A 17798-nucleotide genomic window follows, 5' to 3' on the forward strand; every position below is an offset into this window, starting at 1 on the left:
CTAGGACTTCAATTCTCGCTTGTCGTTAATCTCGAACTAGCTCGAGGTGCAAGTCTCTAGCATTACGAACTTGTTCAACAGTTGAAATTGTTTTACACTTAATTTTTGGGACTTCAGCCAGTCCACGACCAATTCCACATCCGGTTGAATTTAACACGCAGACTTAACTATATTAACTTAACACTTTTGTTTTAAATTAATTTAGTTGAATGTAGGTTAGTCATCCGCGCTGACAAGAAAGGTGACGAGACGGATTAAATCAAAAATCGTGCTTCGCAAAAACTATTGTTTTAAAACAAATAGTTCCAACGCCTTTTCCGGACTGTTTCCTTCAATTTCGTAATCACACGTCAATTATATTTGAAATAAAAATATGAAGCCTAAATTAATTTTGTTTGAGAGAATAGTATTTAAAATAATGAACGATTTCCTGGGCACCTAAGAATTTCCTGCGTTTGAAATTCTAAAAGTTATTTAAACTAAAAACATCTAGGCCTCTGTTATTAAAATTTACATGCTGGCGACCATTTAATAATATCAATGGACTTTTCTACAATTTCAAGATTTTTTTAAATAGTATTCAATAAAGGGGCTAGAGAAATTTCCTTCCCCGTTTTTTAACTTTAATTGCGCTGCAGAGTTGCCAGTTCAAAGTGTAATAGCACAGGAGTGGACATTTTGTAATTTGAACAAAACCTGCAAATAACGATGTTAACTTGGTCCGAATAAAAGAAACACTAACTTCAAACTCTTTTGCTGTTACACTTTGAACAACTTTACATTATCATCTTTTAAACGTACACTTCTGCGAGTTAAAGGGTCATTAACGTTCTTAGATTGGAGACTATTGAAATTGTCTCAACAAGATGAACACTATGACATATCTTCTCTCCTTGTGTACCAATTTCCTATTTTTAGGGGCCAATGTTTGTTAGCCTGTACCTCCATAACTAAATATTTCAGACCCCTTGTTCTTTGACACTTTTAACTAAATCTAACCCAAAGAACACAGGTTTTAATTTATGGCTGCCTTATCAGAAACCCCCTGTTCGAAAATTCAATTAAAAATGAATCTGAAACAAACCGCAAGTAGGCGTAATGTAAAACCAAAAAAATTCTCCTTTTATTGGTTGCCCCAAATTAGAATCTTTATCCAGTAACGAAATCCAAAACAAAATTACAGAGGTAATAAAATAATTATTTCCTTAAATCATACGCAACATTCGCAAATACATCAAATGAAGATGAATGTATAATTTCGGTTAATCATCCGTGAATGAAAGTAACAAACTTATACCTCGCTAATTTCAATTTCGTTTCCAGACCACCGTGTAAGCCAGTCATTACGTACCACGATATTTCGATTCTACACTCTACTAATTAAGCAAATAATCGGAGATATGTCTGAAAGAAGTCGTGAAAAGCACTGATATTTGGAGCCACGCCTGGATGCCACAGGAAAATTTTAAAATAGTGTATAAATGTTTTTTCTGAGCCGACAGACGTGAGGATATATTGCGTTTTATTGGTGGTGATCGAGTTAAATATAGCATTCGAGAAAACGGCATAGTGCCAATGATAACAGTGTCTATAACAGTTCTCTTTCGAAGGTGGGAGTCAAACTCGGTCGATCGTAGCATTCCTTAATAAGCTAAGCAGTTGGCTGACTGGCTTAACCCACCTACGCTTTTCAGAGGGATTTCCTTTAACTGTTATCTGATACACAGTAGCGTGTCTTTTAAGGTAGCACGTCGCGTTGTGCGAAAATAAAATATGTAAACAAGAAACAGTGATGTGTATTGTTGTATCTACGTATGGTAGCGTAACTGAGTAAATAAATGCTATAAGTTGATAAGATATGTTCCTTCTATGAGTTTGTCACTGGTTACAAACTGGAGCTTCTCATGAAATGATTTACGTAGGTTATGCGTTATGGTAAAGCGATGCCTGGTGAGGCGCTGTCAAAGCTACATACTAAATAGGACCTAGATGTCCTGCAAAATAAACCGAGTGTAGGACTTCAATTCTCGCTTGTCGTTCTTGAACTAGCTCGAGCTGTAAGTTTCTAGCATTACGAAGTAAAGGTAATGTCATACAATAAGTTCATGAGATATTTTCCTTCCATAAGTTTGTCACTGGTTTCAAACTGGAGCTTGTAATGAAGTGACGTAGGTCATAGATTCGAGGTAAAGCGAGGTCTGGTAAGGCGCTGTCAAATTTGAGATTAGTACAGACTAAAGGTAGTGTCATACAATAAGTTCATGAGATATGTTCCTTCCATAAGTTTGTCACTGGTTTCAAACTGGAGCTTGTAATGAAGTGACGTAGGTCATAGATTCGAGGTAAAGCGAGGTCTGGTAAGGCGCTGTCAAATTTCGGATTAGTACAGACTAAATAGGACCTAGATGGAAGTCCTGCAAAATTAACCACCGAGTGTAGGACTTCGAGAACGACGGAAGCGAGAATTGAACTAGCTCTCAGCAAGTCTCTAGCATTACGATGTATAATTAGTGTATAAGATATGTTTCAAAAGTATTAAACTTATGCAAGTACTAGCGAAATAATGTTAAATCTAATTGAACATTTAAAGTGTAACCCTGTTTTCTATATTCAAAATGGCAGTGAATTAATTTACCGGACTACCCAAGAAAACTGTCGTATTGGACCTAATGTATTGAACATTATCCAGAATTATGCCACTATCCCTTTAAAAAAGAGATCCCCCTGACAGTTACGTGTCACTGACTAAATATCAAAATGTTACAAATATCACTCCTTAATCCGGGAATGGAACAAACATCGTGACTAGACAATTTTCGAAAAGACTCTAATAGTTTACTTATTCCATAACAAAAGCGGACCTTGTTATTACGTGATAAAATCCCCCACAATCCGACCCACTTTATTAAAATTACACGCGCGTGTTTGTTGCGCTACCCCGATAAAACCATAGCGTGAAATTATTTTGTGTGTGTTTTTTTTTTCTGTATACACTTGGTGACCTGATACGATTTGTCAGTGATATCTCTCGAGATTTCGTGTATTTACATATCTTAAATTACATCAGGTTCTAGATACCGTAATCGGTAGGTTAGGGAACCTTAGAAAACGAATTAGGAATGTTATGCTGTGAACTGGTCTTGGTAGCTCTTTATCCTTTAAGGCCCGTTCAGACTAGTCGGCCCGGTCGTTAGTTTCGTTTCGGTCGCGTCAGTACTCTTTAAGTTCAGTTTCCTGTTCAGAAGAGAGCAGACGACTTAAAACGAGTTGCGTGGGTCAGGAAAATTTTTCTGAGCCAAGGCTTTTGAATACTAAAATAGCTGCTCTTCCAAAATGATTGGCAAATACCGTGCCAAGAATCCTTAAACATCGTCTGCTAAGGCATATATAGCATAGCATGCACTCAAGGCACGATCGAGGAAGCTATGATTAAAGAAAAGACCATAACGTGGTGGTGCCATCTCGACACTGTCCGACTAAACTAAAAATTTTCAAACTAAACCCGCGGCGAATATTTTACGTAGTCGTTGACACGTGTTTAATAAGGCGAGCAAAGCGTCATCACCGACGATGTGAAAGTAAGATTTTAGTCCATAGTCTGAGTGGACCTTTAATCCTCTTACCTACGTATAAAGCTAGGCTTTTGAAGTATTCGGGGGATGTTAGAAAATTTTAAGTTCTCCGTGATTATAATGAGCTCTGCCAACGTGGCACTATTTTCCTTGGCTCAGAGGCAACTTGAATCTCACATCCCCTACGCTATCATCACTTCACTATTTCTATTTATCTTTGCTATCTGATACCCGAACTCTTACCCATGCAGTTTGTGCGACAACCTCCCCTAGAATACATTGAAACCTTGACTAAATTAATAATTTGTAAAGGTGACTCTGAAGGACACATGGCGGATTGGTGTTTTTGCGAAATATAAACATTAGCATTAGGACGCCACGCGGAAGTGATTTGGAATTGCTATATTAACTGGCGAAACGGGAATATGAGAAATTTGTTTTTCGTGCGCGTCAGGTTGAATTTAGCAAGGGGGGAAGCATAGATTGAGGCCCGCAATAAGCTAGCTGACTAAAGTCTAAGACTTTCCCACGATTTTTAATGTTTTGTAAACGACTAAGGACTAGTGTATAAACACTTGATTATTCTATACTTTAGATGGTTATATATTACAACACATAATTACTAAATTATATCAAAAAATTAAAAATTAATGGAAATAATAAAATTTAAATATATGTAGTAGAACTAGCCGTTACCCGCGGCGTCGCTCGCGTGTAATAAGAACTTCCATCTAAAATGATATAAAGAATGTGTAGATTTTACTGATGACTAATATTTTTGTGGCACCCTAGAAGCGAAGTAGAGGGCTGCAAACTGAAAAAAGTCATTCCCAAAGCCTGCCAACTCCAATGGTAAAATTTTCACAAACGCCACAGCCACCCTAACGCCATTGCTATATTTTCAACTCCTCCCTAACGCCACACTAAAGTTCATTTCATTTTTGAATCTCTGCCAAAGCCAATTGTGAAGTTTCACACGAATTCCAATCCCTGCCAAAGCCGATTGACAGATTTAAAAATCTTTCCAATCCCTACCAAAGCCAATTGATAAATTCAATAATATTTCCAATCCCTGCCGAAGCCAATGTGAAATTTAACAATTTTTCCAATCCCTGCCAAAGCCAATGAGATATGCGACAAGTTTTCTAATCCTTGACCAAACTAATGAGATATCCGACAAATTTTCCCATCTCTGCCAAAGCCAATGAGAGCTCCAACAAACTTTCTAACTCCAAACACAAAAGCATTTAACCTAACCAATTTTCATTTATATTTACCCCAACGTTTCCCAGCCGGCCGTGTGGTATATTATGAACTTATATATATTATGCAGGTTTTCCAACGTTAACCCACTGCATTTTTTCAATTATTTCTATGATAAACTCGAACATGGTTTATAATTGTAGTTTTCCTTTTTACGTTTAATCTAAGGCGACGGAAAAATTTATGACTCTCTAACTTAAAAAGAACAAATAGTTTTAGTTTAGTTTTCTCTCGCACAGCAATGATTTTGATTTTTTTTGCGGAGGGACGGCTGTACCAGCCGCGACCGTCATGTGCCGTCTGTGTGGGGTTGAACTTCAGGCATCCCGCTTGCGCCAAAACAACCGCGTGGGAAATTCAAAGAGGAAAAATTGACTAATATCACTAATGCCACCCAACTCCAGTTGAATAAAATAAGGCTGGCTCTTAATGCCACCAACTCCATTTGGATACTCTAAATGCCAACGCCAGCCAAAGCCACCTGAATCCAACAATAATCCAGTCCCGACCGACTCCCGTATAAGTTTTCGAAATATTTCCACTCCCTTCCGACTCCGTTCCATTTCAGAGATAATATTCCCAAAGCCACCCAAAGCCAAATTATTTATTTTACCCAACTCCAACTCCGACCAAAAATGAGGGAGTCCCTTGGCTTTCTATGGAGTTGGAGTTTTCCCAAAGCCTTTGCAGTCCTCCAAAGCGAAGGCACTCGGCGCAGTCCGTCAGCCCGTCGGGATATTTTTTATTACTTTTCAGGCGGACATTAAGGGTTTTTAAGTTTTTGGCCGCCATTTAAAAAGATGGCAACAAATCGAACCCAAAATACCATCCAGCCCGTCTATAGGTTAAAGGAAACCATTGTACTAAATATTTGTGAAATCGGTTGGAACGCGCGGACTTTATTGCATAGAGAATATTTTTTACATTTCTGGGCGCCATTTTAAAAGATGGCGAAAAATCGAACCCGAAAGACCATTCACCCCGTCTTAAGGTTAAAGCAAACCAGTGTACTAAATATTTGTGAAATCGGTTGAAACGCGCGTACTTAATTGCATAGAGAAGATTTTTTACATTTCTGGGCGCCATTTTTTAAGATGGCGGCGGATTGGAAAAATCTTTCTTAGTACGCGCCTACTACTTATGAGTAACGTTCCTGCAAATTTTCAGCCTTCTAGGGCAAGCGGTTTGGGCTGGGCGTTGATTATCTGTCAGTCTGTCAGTCAGTCAGTCAGTCAGGACTTTGATTTATATAGATATAGATTGATAAGAAGTATTATAAGTTTATGAAATATTTTCCATAAGTTGGACCATACTTCGTATTGCTTGATACTTACTGAGAGCTAGTTCGAGAACGACGGAAGCGAGACTTGAAGTCCTACACTCGGTGGTTAATTTTGCAGTCCATCTTCCTATTTAGTCTGTAGTAAGCCTTTGACAGCACCTCACCATGCGTCGCTTTACCTCGAATCTATGACTTTCGCCTACGTCACTTCAATATAAGCTCTCAGTGACCAGTGACAAACTTATGGAACATATCTTGTGAACTTATGGTTTTGTGTATAGAGATTCAGTTGCTTCTCAGCCAGTGTTGCCAGACATTTTTAAACCCAGAGTCGAATCAGTCCAGTTTGAATCAGAACTTTATTGTTTTGATTCACAGAAGACCTGATCTCTCTGAGCTGGATTTGAAGCTGATCTCTAAAAGCAATTTTTTAAACCACTTTATTGAAAACGATCATTACGAATTTCTTCAAATTATTCAAATTAATGAAAAATGAATACAATTGACTGTGAAACACATTGTAAGCTGCGATTCAGTTTAGAACCGGCACCTAATTTTATCAAACTATACCTTAATAATAAAACTGTGTAGCATTAACATAATTTTTCATAAATGCATGTTCGACTTATTACGAAGGTTTGTTTGAATGTTGATCGTGATACCAGGATGTAGGCTGGTAAATAAATGAAACTTGAGGCTAATTACATATGGATATGGATATGTTAACTCTTGTTTATTTACATAAATGCAACCATACAGTCCATTTTAATCTTACAAAAACAAGTATGTAATTATTATAATATTGTTTGTACAACAATGATCCTTGTTTCTGTAGTTGTGTTGTTACATACACGTACAGGTTTTGTTTACCTGTCAAAAATAATCTAGTTTAGTATTAGCAAGTTTTTCTGTAAAAACCTCACGCATTCACGTTTCTCTAGACCCTAATTGTTTAAGTATTTAGCCAAAAATAAGGTCAGGGTGCTTGGAATCGAAATTATTGAACTCTTTTTCGTTATATCAAAGGTGTATTTGAACACAAGAGCTCATTATAGCAGGTTTTTTTCTAGATGAAAATAGAAATTGTTAAGTGTATCGTCGAACTAGAGCCTAATTGTTGAATAATACATGCTATTGTAACGTAGCGCTATAATACACTCCATAAGTTTGGGAATAGAAACGGTATTATCCAATCAAGGGAAACCGAAATAAGAGAACTGCTGACGTAATTGCTTTAAAGTTTTCTTCTAAATTGAACTATAACTGAATAGAGTTTGTCGGTGGTTTTAGTGTCGCCATTTTTAAAGATGGTGGCAAATCGAGCCCCATAAGCCATTAAGCCCGTCTATAGAATATAGGGAACCAGTGTAATAAATATTAAAGAATTATTTTTAAATGCAAATTTTTTACTTTTCTGGAAACATGTTTCAAGATGGCGGCGAATTAAAACGAAATATCTTTATTAATGCGTGCCTACTACCAAGAGTAACGTCCCAGCAAATTTTGAGCCTTCTGTGTAAAGCAGATTAGCCTGGGCGTTGATTATCAGTCAGTTACAACTGTTTGTTCATATCTTTTTTTTTTTTTTTTTTTGTTCCTTTTAAGTGACGAGCTAGGGCTAAAGCAGCCTTACAGCTCCAAAAAAAAAAAAAATTTACATATATATATATACATACTATTTTGGTAATGAATTGACAATAGAAAGTTACAGAAATTTAAAAAAAAAAGAAATTATTTACTATGGGGAATTAATTAGAAGGGATAGCCATACAACTCCTGAAATGCAAAACGATGGGTTAAAGCAAACCTAAAAATTTTTTGAGACTTAGTTTAAAGTGGCCCACTGAAGACGAGGATACCACATCAGCAGGAAGCGAATTCCAGATGGGGATCACCCGTCTGAAGAAAGAGTGCTTCATAGGATCACGACGAGAGGGGGGTAGAAAAAGTTTACGCGAATTACCTCTAGTGACTAGGTGCAGGGGTGCATTGGTGAAGTAACTCTGATTTTCATTAAGCAAGAGCCGGAAAAGGCTAACTAGTTCAAGGTAGGTACGGCGGGTTGCCAACGATTCCCAACCCAGAGTGGATAACCTCACGTTACGCGGTAGGTGACGCAGAGTGGACGGGATTTTGGATGCACGAGCTTGAACACCTTCCAGCATATGAATATCACAGGTCATGTATGGGTTCCAGATTTGAGTTCCGAACTCAAGGAGGGGACGAACATAGCAATTAAAGAGGCGCGTTAGGAGGCTAGGAGATAGATTAGGGAAATTTGCCCTGATTGTTGCTAAGATACAATTGGCACGACCGCTGGTACGTTTGATATGAGAGTGGAATTTCAAGTCGTGCGAGACCTGAATTCCTAAATCCCGACACTCGTTTACCCGTCGAATGTTGTTATTACCGAGAAAGTAAGGGGATGGCAGGGCTTCATCAACTTTTGATCTTTGAAGCGAGAGAACCATTGACTTTTGACTATTAAACTTAAGCCCATTGTTGGCAGCCCAAGATTCTAGTTGGTTTAGGTCAGATTGTAAGCTAAGGACATCCTTATAGGAATGGATCACACGAAATATTTTTAAATCATCGGCAAAGAGACCTAGCGGTGATGATAAGACATTCGGGAGATCATTAATGTACAGTAAGAAAAGCAAAGGTCCAAGGACACTGCCTTGCGGAACACCACTTAAGACAGGGAGGAAATTGCTTAAGGACTTGCCAACACGTACTGCCTGGGTTCTATATAGGAGATACGATTTGATCCACCGAAAGATGTTATTATTAATACCTAATAGTTGCAGTTTAGCCAAAAGCCGCTCGGTTTAGACCTATACTTATTGAGAATTAGATAACCTTACTATCTTTCCCTTTTAAATAATGCATTCTATTGTATTTAGGAATAAAACAAAGATTCTAGGCCCTAGTAATTGACCTTGCACGTGATAACACAAGCTGTTATAAAGTAGATTTTATTCTTGTTCGTAAAATATTTATAGCACTCGTTTAATCAATACGGTATTAATGGAAAAATGACATGTGGTGGTTATCGTTATTTTGGCTCAGTCTGCCTTATGGGGGTTTTTCTCAGGGTAAGTGCTTTAGCCTCGAGTCAAATAGAATGAATTCCAGACGCTTTTGATGATGAGTCACACCCTAAATTCTTTCTGGTATTTTTTATGCATGGATCTATGATATGGTTTATTCTTTGGGGTCCATAGACAGTTACTTTATAGCCTATACGACAGGGTCAATATTCACGTAATGTAATATGATGGACATTGGCAGTTTTTCAAACTAGAAGTTTTTTTTGGGGGGGGGGATTGTTTCTAAGTGAGATTCAATAAGTGATACTCAAAATTGTACGAGGACACTTTTTACTTTTCGTCGGAAATAATGTTACCAGATGTTTACGGAGAACTAAATGATTCAACGTGTTGTAGTTTAGGGTTCGTCTGCTAAGAATTTAGGCGGCTTAGATATCTATAACTTTTAATGTTTGAAAAAATATTCCTATTACAATAACTGCAATTGGTATAAAATGGAAATTGGAATTTTATGAAAACATCAACCAATATTTCATTATTTTTTCGTGTCGTTCCATAATTCAAGTGGTTAATGGTTTACAGGAATGAAAACAAAAAAAAAGTAATAAGAGCAACCAATATTTCATTATTTTTTTTTTGTGTCGTTCCATTATTTAAGTGGTTAATGGTTTACTGGATATCAGTATTTGGGGACTTAGTTATGGTATGTTGTTGATCTTTTTTTATTATTAAGTGTTATTTAATTAAAGGATTTAATAATTAATTTATTTTTAATAGAGGGGGTGTTCTATATTTTTTGGGGAGGGGAGTTTTTGAGATCAATTTATTATTAAACTTTTTTAAATAACTATAATTTTGGGAGGAGGGGTTTCAAATGGATATTTTGTGACGTTATTGGCTGCGTTCAACCATTGAAACCCATCACGTTTAATTATTAATAATTATCGGTACATGTAACTGAACGCACAGTTGCGAAGTCAATGTACAACAAGAAGATAGGACCATAGTTCAGAAAAACTAACACTTAAAGACTTCATCAACAATCTCAAAAATTAAACTTTACATTCCGACAACACACTGCTAAACTACTTCGTAGAAAAATTTGTTTTGCAACCGTTTTCCGTAAATATTTTCTCAAGATAAACCGGTGAAACACCGCTTATATTTCCGCGCAACCCATTTAGAAAACTGAAACCTTGACGACGCTGTAGTTTTTTATCAATACCCCAAGCTATGATAGCAAAACTGGTGACTAAGTTCATAAACATTTGGCTTGACACTTCAGACCTCCAATAGAGTTTAGTTCAGCTACAAATGTAAGTTTGTTCGAATGAGTGAATATTTATGCCATGGGAGTGTTTTCATTCCGAAAAATTTAAATCTTTTTTTGTTTTTATTAAGATTAAAATTGCAAACGGAAACTCTTAAGCCAAGATGAATGTTGTATTTCTTTTTTTTTTTTTTGTTTCAATCTCTCCTAATCAGGAAGTAGTTCAAATAATTTCCCTTTAGTAGAGCAAGGAGTTTATGTTACTTCCGTTTTTCTTTATATACATACTTTCTACCTTTCTACCTTTTAAACAACAACAGGTTTTGTATTTAAGTAAAAACTATTTATATTTAAAGTTTCAGAAGGTGTAGAGTGAAACTGGAAAAACAATTATTTCACCTGCACGCGACTAGTTGATCTGTTGCCGTTCTACTCTAGTGGTTTTGAAACCTTTAGGATTACATTTGTTTGTTGCCAATAGAGTAGCACTGAGAAGGGGGGCTACGGGGATGTGACGTCAATATTGGGATTCTAAATTGTATGGCCTGAGCTGACGACTTCCAATATGGTTGCCAAAAATCGAGGTAATAGATAGGAGAGTGTGACGTCACTAGATAGTTCGTTGTAGCAGACTCTAATTACTTTACAAAGGTCATGGGTCAAATTGTCTGGGATGTTGACCACTGTGTTGTCTTAAGACGAAACATACGGTGGTATGTGGTCAACAAAGACGTTAGATGTGGTTTCAATAAAAAGGACTGGTAACAATGAAGCTCTACCCAAGGTCCTTGTTGACAACACACCGGGTGACTGAATATACGGTGGTATTTGGTCAACAAAGACGTTAGATGTGGCTTCAATAAAAAGGACTGGTAACGTTGAAGCTCTACCCAAGGTCTTTGTTGGCAATACAACGGATGTTTTGATCGTCATGGCATTTCAAGAAAACGATACCTTGGGCCGTCCCTTTTAGAAAGGCCACTCTATAAGCTACTTATTTGTAACTGCATGAACTTGAATATGAGACGGATGGAGTGGTAACCCCATTCCTATAACGTTCCCTCTGTACCCTACCCTACGGAATGGCACCGAAGTCCTCCCAGCATCCTTAGTGGCGTTTGGGTAGGGTCGTACAGTACGGAATCGTAAAGGACGTCCCCTGTATTTTAAAAATAGAAGCTTGTTCTCATACAAAAACTATGGCGGTACGCTGCAGCACTTAACAATCCCCTACCGAAGGGTATCGACGTGCGCAAGGCATTCCGCAGTTCGCACATCATTATTGCCACTCCATCGTACCTCATTTCTCCCTGCTTGAAGCCATTCAAAAACTCCTCTTTTGTAATTTAACCTAAAAATATTTCTGACACAGTTCATTGCCAATCGATTTCCTAAGTCTAAGTCGATTCTGAGTACAGTGCATGCAGTATGTTTTGGTTATAAGCTTAAACCGACTGAAAACCTTGAAAAGTTAGAATTATCCAAGGATCCAATTTTATTATAAGGCCACTGCTGAATCCTTTCAACGAGATAAAAATCTTCCTATATTTTAAATGAGCTTAGTTTTAGTACCCAAATATATCGATAACAACAAAATCCGTTTATATTTAATTCTAATTTATGAGAAAACAGATACCGACCGGACAGTCACGTTCATAGATTACCGCGTGTCCTTTGTCAAACGTGCCAACGAAACCGGCTTGCACTCTGATAACAAAATAAAATATATTCATTTACGATAATGGCAAGGAGAAATTTGGAAAGGAGTAATAAGTAATGCATACAACCATAAGTTTATAAGATATGTTTCATAAGTATGACTCTACCTATACTTCGCAATGCTGGAGACTTACTGAAAGTTAGTTCGAGAACGGCAAGCGAGAATTGTCTACACTAGATTTTGCAGTCCATCTGCCTATATAGTCTGTACTAAACCTTTGACAACGCCTCACCATGCGGCACTTCACGAGAATCTATGACTAGAGACTTAGTGAGAGCTAGTTCGAGGGAGAACGACGGAAGCGAGAATTGAAGTCCTACACTCGGTGGTTAATTTCGCAGTTCATCTTCTTATTTAGTCTGTACTAAGCTTTGACAGTGCCTCACCAAGCGTCGCTTAACGAGAATCTGACTAGAGACTTACAGCTCGAGCTAGTTCGAGAACGAGAATAGTCTGCACTAGATTTTGCAGTCCATCTTCCTATTTAGTCTGTACTAAACCTTTGACAGCGCCTGAATCTATGATCTACTTTAATCACTTCAAAATTACAAGCTCCAGTTTGTAACCAGTGACAAACTTATGGAACATATCTCTTCATGAACTTATGTCTGTATCAATCATGAAGTTTGAACCTTCATTCTTCTCTTATGGACTAGATGACACGATTAAAGCATTTCCCTTATCATTGTTTTTTGTTATGGAATTTTAACGAGCTCGTAAAAGGTTATATTCTAAAATAATGAATCACGTACGAATTAATTATATTCAAATCGTATAGCTACGGGAGTTGCGGCGGTTACAATGGGTCAGTAAGCTCGCATTTAAACGAAATCGGGTCGTATATATATTTTTATATATTAATTTTATCTGTCTTGCATTATTTATTCAGGTAGGAAATAATAAATTAGAATTTGCATATTTGCCAGAAAGGTAAAAACAAAATATGTTTTATTAAATGAAAGGACAGATTTAATCAAATACCACGAAGGCCGAGTTTTGCGAGGTTGCATTTAAAAGTTTGGTTGTGTGTTTGTTTGTTTAATTAATGACCTAACGAAAGAAATTCAACCCTTTTTTAAATTTGCATATTTTTGTTTTCGGGTTTTTAGTTGCATTGTTTTATTTAATGTATTCGAATTAACCCTCACCTACGCTGTTCTTCTCAACATAAATTAATTATATGCAAAGCAAATATAAAGGGTGTTAAAAAATAGTTCAGTAGGCGATTATGTGTGGAAAGTGTTCTTTAAAATTTTGCCCTAATTTACGAGTTGTGAACATTATAGTGTTTTACGGATGACCCCTTATTTTTAAGTAAAGAAACTGGAGAAGAATGATTTCTAATTTAATTAAGGGGTCATCCCTAAAGCACTCCAATGTTATTAATTTGTAGAATGTGACAGTTAGGTCAAAATGTCACATGACTCACTGTACTTCAGTCGTACCATAATGTTTCTAGCACCTTGTATATAATTGAAAGTAATTATTCTTACTGGAGTGCATGAAAGAATTTCGTAGTGCCCAGTATGATGTTAACAACCGTATATTTTGAACGAATGCGTAAATAAGGGCCATAAGTAACTAGAGATCATTGTGGCATGGAATTACTAATAATGAAGCAGCTATAGGTGCAGGATCAACTTCAATTCTACCCACAAATTAACTAATCAATCAATTTTGCAGAATATAACCCAAATATACACAGTTAAATAAAGCAATATACGAAGCACTTGACCTGATTTTAAGTGAAATCATTTTATTTAATAATAATTAAATTAGTTAAGAAGCGTTAGTATTTACTATATTAGGTCAAAACAAATTTAATCAGGTTGGATGCCCCAATCTTGATTAGAACTTTACGAGTGTATTTTATTTATAATTCAATCGTGGATCCTGACCTACACGATGAACTTAACACAAATTCATACAATATTGAAAATAATAGCGTTTGAGATAGAGAATCTCACTTTGTTATCGAACTGTAAATGTTGATTAAGTTGAAGTTATCAAAAGTTTGTTAACTTTCCTTGTTCTGTTACCCTATAATTCCTCACCTGATGTCGGGCAGCAGAGCCACGCAGGGACGGACATAAGCACAGGGCACTGGACATTGTCCAATAAAATTTTAAAATGCCCCATAATTTTTCTAAAAACTAATGGGGTCCCTGGACATTTTGACCAATAAAGTTTCCGTAGTTTTGATGGTTTAACTATGAAGATTCGAAGTATGTTTTGCACACTCCAGTCACTGAACAATGTCCTATAATTTTTCAATGTTAAAGGGGGCGTTACTGGACACATGTCCTATAAGAATTTTTCCTTATTTCCGGCCCTGGACTCAGCCATGCGCAATTCAATTTGAATCAGTTCCCAACTAGATCTTTCATCCGATTTCCTTCTGAAGTCCAAAGTCACATGAAACAAATCTTTTTAAGAGTATCGCAATTAGGCCTATGCGTTTTTAAAAACTTCGGTTTTATTTCTAACAATACAATGTACTATTGAAATGAATTTAAAAATTTCTACAATATTTAATTGTACACGATGTTCACTAAAAACTAGTCATGCGCGAATATTTTTAACAAAAAGCTATACATTTTGTAAGAAATCTTTTTTTTTTTTTCATTGAAAAGTACCTACTTCATGTTTCTTAATATAAACTTTCCATGGGCAGGTAGAAACCAAATTGTAAACTATATACTTCCCGATAAAAATACAAAATTTATATATAATAGAATTCATCTTATTCTAATCTAGTCTAGAATTTGTAGTGTAATCTCTCCATATCTTGCCTGAAGCAGGGAAACTTTGTAAGGGATAAAACGCAAACCACGTTCCTTGTGCTTTACTATACGTAGGAGAGGTATATAATACTTCTCTTTGAGAGAAGTGTACTGCACAAAGCGGGGTAATTGCACTTGATGCTTCCCAACATCGTTTTGAATTTGGAGCAAGGTTACTAAACCGTATCACATACGCCATGTAAATAGTTCCCTCATTATTACTCTATCAGCGCTGCTTAACTATTTGCCAAGGAGCATGCATGCGCTTGCGGGTTTTTGTCCCACGTCAAGACAATCAAATTGAATCAAGGTTTGTGCTTTGATTGCTGGGTATTTAGTATCAAGCAGTTGCAGAATTCACCCCACGGTGCGATGCCCATCTGAAGTTTGATGAGTGGGAGAGCAAATATTACATAACTGAAGAATATTAAAAGGATACAGTGTCATCCTTTCCTCTATCATCCCCTTCTGGTTCTATGTATTTCTGGTATTATTTATATACACCCATGGTTGACGGTCCTAGTGTTAACAATGGTAGCCGTTGAATGATAAAGTATCGTGTATACCAATTTTGTTAAGACCGAGATTTCTCCTTTTTATAGAGTCTCTGAGGTGTTCTTCTTCAGCCAATGACTTAAGTTCTTAACCTTATAGTGTGTATTTTTGAGAACCGGTATGATAGGAAATGAAAAGTGGCGGTGCGGGTGAACTTACAAGATGTAACCTCGTAAATTTAATCCAAGTACGCCCTTCCACTGTAAGATTAATAAGAGGTTATTCGAGTTAGAAGCAAAAAAATACACACACAAATCACCGCGTCTGTTTTTACAAGGAGTGCAAGTATTTTTTAGTTTCGTTTGTTGTCAGTTTCACAAGATCTTTAGGTCTTGAGGAGAAAATCGGTTAAATTGTTCAGTAAGGAAGCTTCTTTGGGGGATATTGAGAACTTCCAGTTAGGTTGGTAGTACGTCACATTGTCCTTAGTCTTACCACTAGTCTTGCAGTTCTATTGGTGGGTTTCTGCTTTCCTTCTAGCTGCATTGAAACCATCAATATGGCCGAGTAAACTATCTCACGAATCTTGATTCCTCTCTCAACTGAAACTTCTCTTTATGCTAGGGGTCATCTTCTTTATACATCTGGCAGCACTGCTTACTTCCGTCTTCAGAAATACATGGCGCCAAAAATGATTATTTTAAAAGTGGGAGGAGCTTGTGTCGTATCACTTTATTGACGTCATTATGGCGCATGCGTTGCTACCTTACGAGTACACTCCCATAGCGATGAAACCTTCTGATTAGAGAGAAAAATTAGATCGAGTTTCTGGAGAATTTCGTGCCAAGCTCGGTTATGATACACTCTCGCTAACAATTATTTCCTCTCTCCATCATTTCATACCATCTCCTTGGGAATGGTAGAGTATATGCGGCGTTTAGAATAGAATATTTCGAGTATGCGATATTAAAAGCAGGCATGCACTTGTTTCTCTCGCGAATCTGTTTGATTTGCCCTGTTCTTGGGTTCATAACAAATATTGTAGAACTTTTTCAAGTGATTTGGCTGGTATATTGTTTCAAGTTGATATATTTGGGGGTTCGTTCATTTAAGTTCACGTCTAAAGATTTAAGTTTAAACATCAATAACCAATAGAAAAGCACCATCAAGATGAATTCAAATTCCATAAAGAAATCTATGTATTTAAACTTTAAATCTACCCGCATATCTTACGTTCTACATCACATTTCCCGTTTCTGTTTACAAAACGGGCTTTTATATTCACAATGCTTATTCAATTGTAGGACCACCAAGAAAGTATTTTATTTTATTTTATTATTTATTTATTTTTACCGGGTTTGAAACCTTAATCTCTTTCGACCAATGATTTGAGTCGGTAATTTACCTTAAGTAACATACCGGTAATCTACCAAATACCGATATAAATTACCGATTTATATCATGCAGTAATTTTACAAAGTTAGGTAATTTACCGTACAAATGTTCCCTGCATAAGAAAAGTTGAAGTATCTAGAACGATAGAGGTGAACGTTTTTACTATGTTAGGAAATACGTATTATCAGAAGAGAATAATAGAGGAAGGATGACACTCTGTATCCTCTTAATACTTCAGTTATGTAACATGATTCTTCCTAGGCTCATGCACCGTATTAGTTTGCTCTCCCGCTCACCAAACTTAATTAAGATGAGTATATAACTATCGCACCGTGCACAGGGTGAATTCACTATAACTGTTTGGTATTTACTAAATCCCAATGCAGCAATCAATTAACCAACAAACCTTGATTGTCTTGACGTGGGACAAAAATTAATCCACAAGCGCATGCATGCGCCTTGGCAAATAGTTAAGCAGCGCTAATACATATAGTAATAATGAGGAATTAACTATTTACATGGCGTATGTGATTCGGTTTAGAAGTAACCTTGCTATAATCAATGTTAATTCTGATGTTGGTTGGGAAGAATCATGTTACAATTACGCACCCCGCTTTGTGGTTGGTACACTTCCCTCGAAGAGAAGTATTATATATTTCTGACAATACTTTAAAACAAGTCCTTGAATTTTTCAAATGTATTGTTTTACGCTAAGATTCAATTTGAAGTAATGCTTTTATCTCGAATTCATTTTGTTTCCATCACATAACCTAATGTAATATTTTATAAAGAAAATGGAAAGCGAAACGGTTTGAGCTTCAAATTGAGGCAGCCATGCATTCTCCTGTTGCGCGCCTTTCGTGGTGGCGTCGATCAAATTGCCCGTATCCGATTCAGTCGAAAGTTTATGGAATTCGGCTACGGTGTAATCGGGATCCGAGAGAATTTATACCGACATTGTTTTTCTT

General features: G+C 36.7%; 1 protein-coding gene across 1 annotated transcript in view; it reads left to right on the forward strand.

The window, feature by feature from the left end:
- LOC149618594 (cerebellar degeneration-related protein 2-like) overlaps nt 1-17798 on the forward strand; it is a 49308-nt gene that overhangs the window by 16820 nt on the left and 14690 nt on the right. The window lies entirely within an intron of this gene.

The sequence above is a fragment of the Phalangium opilio genome, unplaced genomic scaffold (assembly GCF_054372755.1).
Source record: "Phalangium opilio isolate 3A_F unplaced genomic scaffold, DU_Popi_V2 ptg000209l_1, whole genome shotgun sequence".
In the NCBI taxonomy this organism is placed as follows: domain Eukaryota; kingdom Metazoa; phylum Arthropoda; class Arachnida; order Opiliones; family Phalangiidae; genus Phalangium; species Phalangium opilio.